This window comes from Palaemon carinicauda, chromosome 34 (genome assembly GCF_036898095.1).
Source record: "Palaemon carinicauda isolate YSFRI2023 chromosome 34, ASM3689809v2, whole genome shotgun sequence".
Taxonomy (NCBI): Eukaryota; Metazoa; Arthropoda; class Malacostraca; order Decapoda; family Palaemonidae; genus Palaemon; species Palaemon carinicauda.
In genome coordinates this window covers 12,236,752-12,244,251 of record NC_090758.1, presented here as the reverse complement: position 1 = coordinate 12,244,251, position 7,500 = coordinate 12,236,752, and the positions used below count along the sequence as shown (strand labels likewise).

General features: G+C 31.4%; 1 protein-coding gene across 1 annotated transcript in view; it reads right to left on the bottom strand.

The window, feature by feature from the left end:
* The window catches only part of LOC137626708 (tropomyosin-like), a 78,858-nt gene that overhangs the window by 42,291 nt on the left and 29,067 nt on the right, over positions 1-7,500 (bottom strand). The window lies entirely within an intron of this gene.

Below are 7,500 nucleotides of genomic sequence, written 5' to 3'. Positions count from 1 at the left end.
GGTTTTCGAAATCCTTTGAAATAAGTTTTGATTTTACTGTCTCCAGTGATCCTTATTACTTCAAGAGACTCTTTTATCACACTAATTATTTTTTTTTTCTCGTATCAGTTCGTTGACTTCAATATAATCTTCAGATGTTCAAACTCGTGGTGGATGTTTTTATGTTGAACAGGGTGATATAAGTCTCTCTTCGTGGTTTAGCCTACATATGACAGATCCATTTTAAAGTTGTTACTGTTCTTGAGATATTGTATAATCTGTATTCACTGTATCTCATAGAGTTTTCTCCTTTCCTTGCTTCCCAACCCTGTTGGAGCTATTGGACTTGTTGTATCCTACTTTTCCAACTAGGGTTGTAGCTTAGCTTGTATTAACAACAACATCAACAACAACAACTACAATAATAACAATAATAATGGGTTTATAGAGTCCTGCTTTTCCAATTATGGCATCCTGCTTGAATCATAATAATAATAATAATAATTATAATAATAATAATAATAATAGTAATAATAATAATAATAATAATAATACTGATGATGATGATGATTAAGAATTATGATTGTTAATGTACTGACTATTATTTTCGTCCTAATTTCCTTATCAACAAATAAACTAATTATTGTATAAATACATAAACAGAATGATGGATCGATCGATAGATAGATAGATAGGTAGATAGACAGACAGACAGATAGATAGATAAAGAAATTAAATTAACCTCATTCTCAAAACGCCTTTCTAATGTTTCGAAGCGAATTGAAAAACGTCCCAACAAACGTTTCCAAATCCGTTGATATTTATCCATCTTCATCGTCAATCTGAAGTGGATTATTTCATCTTTGATGTCAATCGTTGAAAGTTGATTCAATCATGATTGATTTCCTTCGATAATTGAAAGATTTGGATCAGAAATAAATAAGATTTTTGTGAATAATTTTTTATCCTGTTAGTTAAAGAGACATTAAAAGCCATATCTCACAAGATCGGATTTGCTTTAATAGAATCGAACCATTTTGGATACTACAGTTTGGAGACTAATTTTAATTTATTATGAGGGGGAATTATAATATATCTGGCGTCACAAACCTCCTAGTCAGTATTCAATTACCTAGCTTGGTTTAAACCAGTTAATTATATCTTGGGTGGTGATGACAAGGGATAATTAGAGACTTAATTAAACAGGTTGTGATACTTTGACCTTGACACCAATTAAAAGGTCAAAATGAGATTTGGTGATATAGTTTTACCACTTTTAAAAGATTTCGTCTTATTAAAATTTAATGGAAAATTTCGTAATTGATTTAGGATTTATTATGGGATCATAAAGTTATATTTTATTTCCCTACGCTGATGAGGGGAATTAATTGCTAATGTCGAAATCTATATTTATATCTGATATCTAATATATATATATATGTATATATATATATATATATATATATATATATATATATATATATATATATATATATATATATATATATATATATATATATATATATAAAATATATATATATATATATATATATATATATATATATATATATATATATATATATAAATATATATATATATAATATATATATATATATATATATATATATATATATATATATATAAATATATATATATATATATATATATATATATATATATATATATATATATATATATATATATATATATATATATATACAAACACACACATATCGTTACATGAAATATAGTTTTAGTTCAAACTAGTAAAATAAATTATTCAGCTACCTAATTTTCTAAAATAGAAGCATATTTTCTTGGTAATGGCATAGTAAATTCTTGTAATATTTGGCTTAACTCCAGATAATGGTTGCTTATTCCACTCAGAATAGGTAAAATGTGGCTTCTAATTAATATGGTAAATTATCATCCATAAAAAAAAAAAAAGTTGTTTTCATACCAAAGGGAAAAAAACTGGATTGAGTTAGAAATAGAGAAATGGGAAGAGAATAATCAGAAACAGAGTGACACTCAATAGATCACAGACCTCCGCCGCAGCAGCTTATTTCTGTACCTTTTGCTCGACCTTGGCCTTGACTATTGACCTTATATTTATTTATACATAAATACTCCTAACTTTTTATCAAACTCTCATGATGAATCAAACGACATCATCTATTTACTTCTCTCTCTCTCTCTCTCTCTCTCTCTCTCTCTCTCTCTCTCTCTCTCTCTCTCTCTCTCTCTCTCTCTGGAAAGTCAGGTTTTATTATAATATTCTGTTGAATAGCATTTTGTTTCAAAACTGGAATTTAAGTCAATTTATGTTTTCTGTTAGAGTTATTCAACTGGCTTCCGATGCAACAGAATTGCCATTCAAAAAGGCATTCATAACTCTTTGATTCAGGAGTTTAAAGGAAATGTCTGAAATCAATTTGAATGTATTTTTCCTTTCTGAAATATCGGATTTCTTTTTTTATTCTGATCTAAACGCTAAAATTTTTATCATGATTGCATGGAAAATAATAACAGTATTAGCTTTCAGATAATCCAAAATTCCAAAATAAAGGCTAATAAAATTCAACATATGGCATCATTAAGGTAATGACGTCATCAGAACCATGTTACCTCAGACTAATTTTTTCATAAACTTCTAATATTATGAAAGATTTTACTCTCTCTCTCTCTCTCTCTCTCTCTCTCTCTCTCTCTCTCTCTCCTCTCTCTCTCTCTCTCTCTCTCTCTCTCTCTCTCTTTTAATAAGAGGAATATCTAAAGTAGACGTGTGCGGGATAAGAATATTTTATTTTTGCTCTGTCGAGTGAATGGAAGTTTTATGTTAAAAATCACCTCGCTAAAGACTGTTTTTCTCTCTCTCTCTCTCTCTCTCTCTCTCTCTCTCTCTCTCTCACTTATTAGCTGAAGAATTTTAACCACTTATAATCAATATTAATTGTCTTAAACACTTTATACCTGAAAGAAATTATTATTATTATTATTATTATTATTATTATTATTATTATTATTATTATTATTATTATTATTATTTTTATTGTTATTATTATTATTATTATTATTATTATTATTATTATTATTATTATTATTATTATTATTATGAGCATGGTACCATCTCAACTAAATACCACAAATAAAATCATAAGACAAAATTAGTTTAACTTTTTTAATTATTTGTCGCAGAAGGATTTACATTTTCGAAGTATCTAAGGTATCTCAAACTCCATTCAATGACTCAATGATTTTCCATTTTAATATCTATTCAGAAGAGGTAACCTTCATCAAAGGCCTCCAGTGTATTCCTTCTGAATAGATATCCAAAGGCAGCTCACAAAAACAGATTTCATGGTGACATTTCAAGCTAAGAGAGAGAGAGAGAGAGAGAGAGAGAGAGAGAGAGAGAGATAGAGAGAGAGAGAGAGAGAGAGGAGAGAGAGAGAGAGAGAGAGAGAGAGAGAGAAGGAGATTATATCACTCTCATTATAGAATGGGAGAATGACCTTTATACTTTCAAAATCACATTGAGTTTATAATGAAAAAAATATTCTACGTCATACTTTTTGAAATCAAGGGTCAACCAACCTGGTCAATCCTTAATCTCATTCACTCCCAAACTCTGGAATTCATCTCCCTTAGGCTTGAAAGGCCTTTTTTCTGAAGAGATAATTAATAGTAATGTAGTTCTGCAAATAAAAATATTTCCAAATGATCAATACATTAATGATTATCATTGGCACAATAAACTAAGTTTTAATCTTGATAATCTCGTAACAAATCACGAGAAAGCTTTTAATTCTGTCAAAACTTCACCGGTATTGAAAGCCATTGAAAGACAAGGAAAAGGAAGTCAAACACATTGAAGAAGAACCTGCTTGCCTGTCTCGGTGTCTCTCCGAATACGTGACAATAACTGTTATCTTGTTGACCTAGAGTCATCTTACGTTTTTCAAGAGGAGCGAATAATGAACAAGATAACGTAACACAAGAGTGTAAAAACCCTGGTGACGTGACATGAAATCCCCAGACATCGTTATAAAAGAGCTTTACTCCACTGATTGATGATCAAATATTGCAAACACGATATGCTTTAAGTTTCGCTCAGAGAAACTATCTTTCGTTCAAATATAAACAAACTTGGCATGATAGTTATTATAAAAGGTTTTGAAATATATTGAAAATTAAAAGTATTTTAAACACGTTCATGAAAGGATGGATTATTGTTCATTATCCTTATGTATCGTTCAGACATAAGCACAAGTGCAATAGAAATGTCTTGAAGTATACTGAAATGTATTGATTTTTATGAAACATAAAATGTGAGGGCTTTATGTTAGGCTTATCTAGTGACACGAAGGAGATAATCTATTTGGAAAGTAATGAAATTTATCCAGATAAATTTGGAAAAATTTATAAAGTCGAAGGGTGTAGTTTATGGGATATATCACCTCTCTCTCTCTCTCTCTCTCTCTCTCTCTCTCTCTCTCTCTCTCTCTCTCTCTCTCTCTCTCTCTCTCAGTACAGTTAACCAAATTTACAGCTCGTGAAACACCTTAGGAGACAGTTGTAAGGGAAAATTGATTACAGTGGGACATGCGAATGCAAAATTTGGCAAGGTAACTGCTATTAAAAGTCAGACAGTTAGGCTTCCTTTTCCATTACTCCAACTTGGGACAGACCCTTAGGAGACTGATGCTATATGAAATGGGCCACATGGAAGCCAGTATCGAGTATGGCCATCATTTGGAGTGGTGACCACCGGCTAATCTTTCCTTTGTTAATGATGAAACTGGCAACAGATATTAGGAGACTGGTTTTAGTAGCAATGGGAGGTTACAATGAGACCCGCTAGAATTGGGTCTGATCAAGTCTTGGATGGGTGACCACCTGGGACATTATTATTATTATTATTATTATTATTATTATTATTATTATTATTATTATTATTATTATTATTATTATTATTATTATTATTAGCTAAGCTACAACTCTAGCTGGAAAACCAAGATGCCATAAGCCCAAGGGCTCCAACAGGGAAAAAAATAGTCCAGCGAGAAAACAATGAAGGAAATAAATAAACGATATAAGAAGTAATGTACAATCAAAATAGAATATTTTAAAAACAATAACAAAATAAAACCCTACTTTTTATCCTTCTCCCCAATGAATTAAAGGCATCTCCTCCGTCTAATAGATTATTCTAAATCCATTTATCGAATTCTATCAAACTCTTCTTCTCTTGTAATGAATAACATTAGGATTTAATTCTTGCTAATTAGCTCATCCCAGACACACAAGAAACTCTCTCACACTTCCATCTCTTCTGAATCTGTCCTTCAAATTTCAATTCCTTTTGGATGAGACATTTATCATTAGTGGTTGGGGAATTTCTACTTATTATAAGTGGTTGGGGGATTCTACTTATCAGTAGTGGTGGGGGAATTCTACTTATTATAAGTGGTGGGGGAATTCTACTTATCATAAAGGGGGGGGGAATTCTACTTATTATAAGTGGTGGGGGAATTCTACTTATCAGTAGTGGTGGGGGAATTCTACTTATTATAAGTGGTGGGGGAATTCTACTTATCAGTAGTGGTGGGAGAATTCTTCATATTGTAAGTGGTGGGGAATATCTACTTATTATAAGTGGTGGGGAATTTCTACTTAATATAAGTGGTGGGGAATTTTTACTTATTATGAGTGGTGGGGGAATTTCTACGTATTATAAGTGGTGGGGGAATTCTACTTACTATAAGTGGTGGGGGAATTCTACTTATTGTAAGTGGTGGGGGAATTCTACTTACTATAAGTGGTAGGGGAATTTCTACTTATTATAAGTGGTGGGGGAATTTCTACTTACTATAAGTGGTGGGGAATTTCTACTTATTATAAGTGGTGGGGGAATTCTACTTACTATAAGTGGTAGGGGAATTCTACTTATTATTAGTGGTGGGGGAATTCTACTTACTATAAGTGGTGGGGAATTTCTACGTATTATAAGTGGTGGGGGAATTCTACTTACTATAAGTGGTAGGGGAATTCTACTTATTATAAGTGGTGGGGGAATTCTACTTATTATAAGTGGTGGGGGAATTTCTACTTACTATAAGTGGTGGGGAATTTCTACTTATTATAAGTGGTGGGGGAATTCTACTTACTATAAGTGGTGGGGGAATTCTACATATTGTAAGTGGTGGGGGAATTTCTACTTATATGTGGTGGGGAATTTTACTTATTATAATTGGTGGGGAATATCTACTTCTTATAAGTGGTGGGGGATTTCTACTTATCATAAGTGGTGGGGGAAAATCTACTTATTATAAGTGGTGAGGAATTCCTACTTATCAGAAGTGGTGTAGAATTTTTACTTATTATAAGTGGTGTGGGAATTCTACTTATTATAAGTGGTGGGGGAATTCTACTTTTATTTACTTATAACTAAAAGAGAGGGAAGGATAATCCGTTTGATATTTGATTTAGATCTATTATTAGGATTCCCTTTTAGGGGAAGACTATTGTTTTTGGTATTATTATTATTATTATTATTATTATTATTATTATTATTATTATTATTATTATTATTTTATTATTATTATTATTATTATTATTATTATTCTTTCCGCGCGTTTTTTTTCACAAGAAATCTGAATTCATTATCACAGGTAGCCTATGGTAAGAATATGCCATAGACCCAGTTTAAGTGACATTGACCTACTTTTCAAGGTCACAGGGGCTTTTATAGGCAAAATTTGTAAAATTTGAAATTGACATTAGGCCTAAAGTATATGCCGTAGGGCTAAGGGCCTTATGGACAATGATATAGAGGTAGATCCCCAGATATTGCCCTAATATGATGCAAGTAGGTCAAGGTTGCTAATAGCCAAACCGGGTCAAAACAGGTTTGTTTCCTAGATCTCAAAAACTGGAAGGCCCCGAGCCCTGATCTTAGTGGCATATGAAGCCCTATATATTTATCTAAGGTTAGATTAACTTTTGTAGCGACTGCTTAATTACTTTTTTTAATATATATGTTTTACTATTTTTAACATTGCAGAAATCGTGACTTTGGTAATTTCTCCATGAAATACTGGTTTTTTGGTCATAGCATGCTATAGTAGACTACCCCAAACATATGCATAAAACCTCGAAATCAAATGTTAAATTTGACCTTGACTCTCATTTTGACCTCGACCCTCATTTTCAAGGTCATATTGGTATTTCATGGAGAAAAATTGACGTGGGCTAACATCTTTTACTGATTGACAAAAGCATTTCCACACCTATTTTGCAGGGGAATCCTCCGCCACTGGCTTTAGCCAGTCGCAGTCTAGTTATTATTATTATTATTATTATTATTATTACCTGAATATTTCATTTTTTAAATCAGGACTTATGTATGAAACAGCAGATAAAGGGAAAATAACAAATAACGAATAATCATCATAAATAGATAAATAGAAAGTCTATATTATTCTCACCCTATCCTTTATTATATCTCATTTCTCCTCC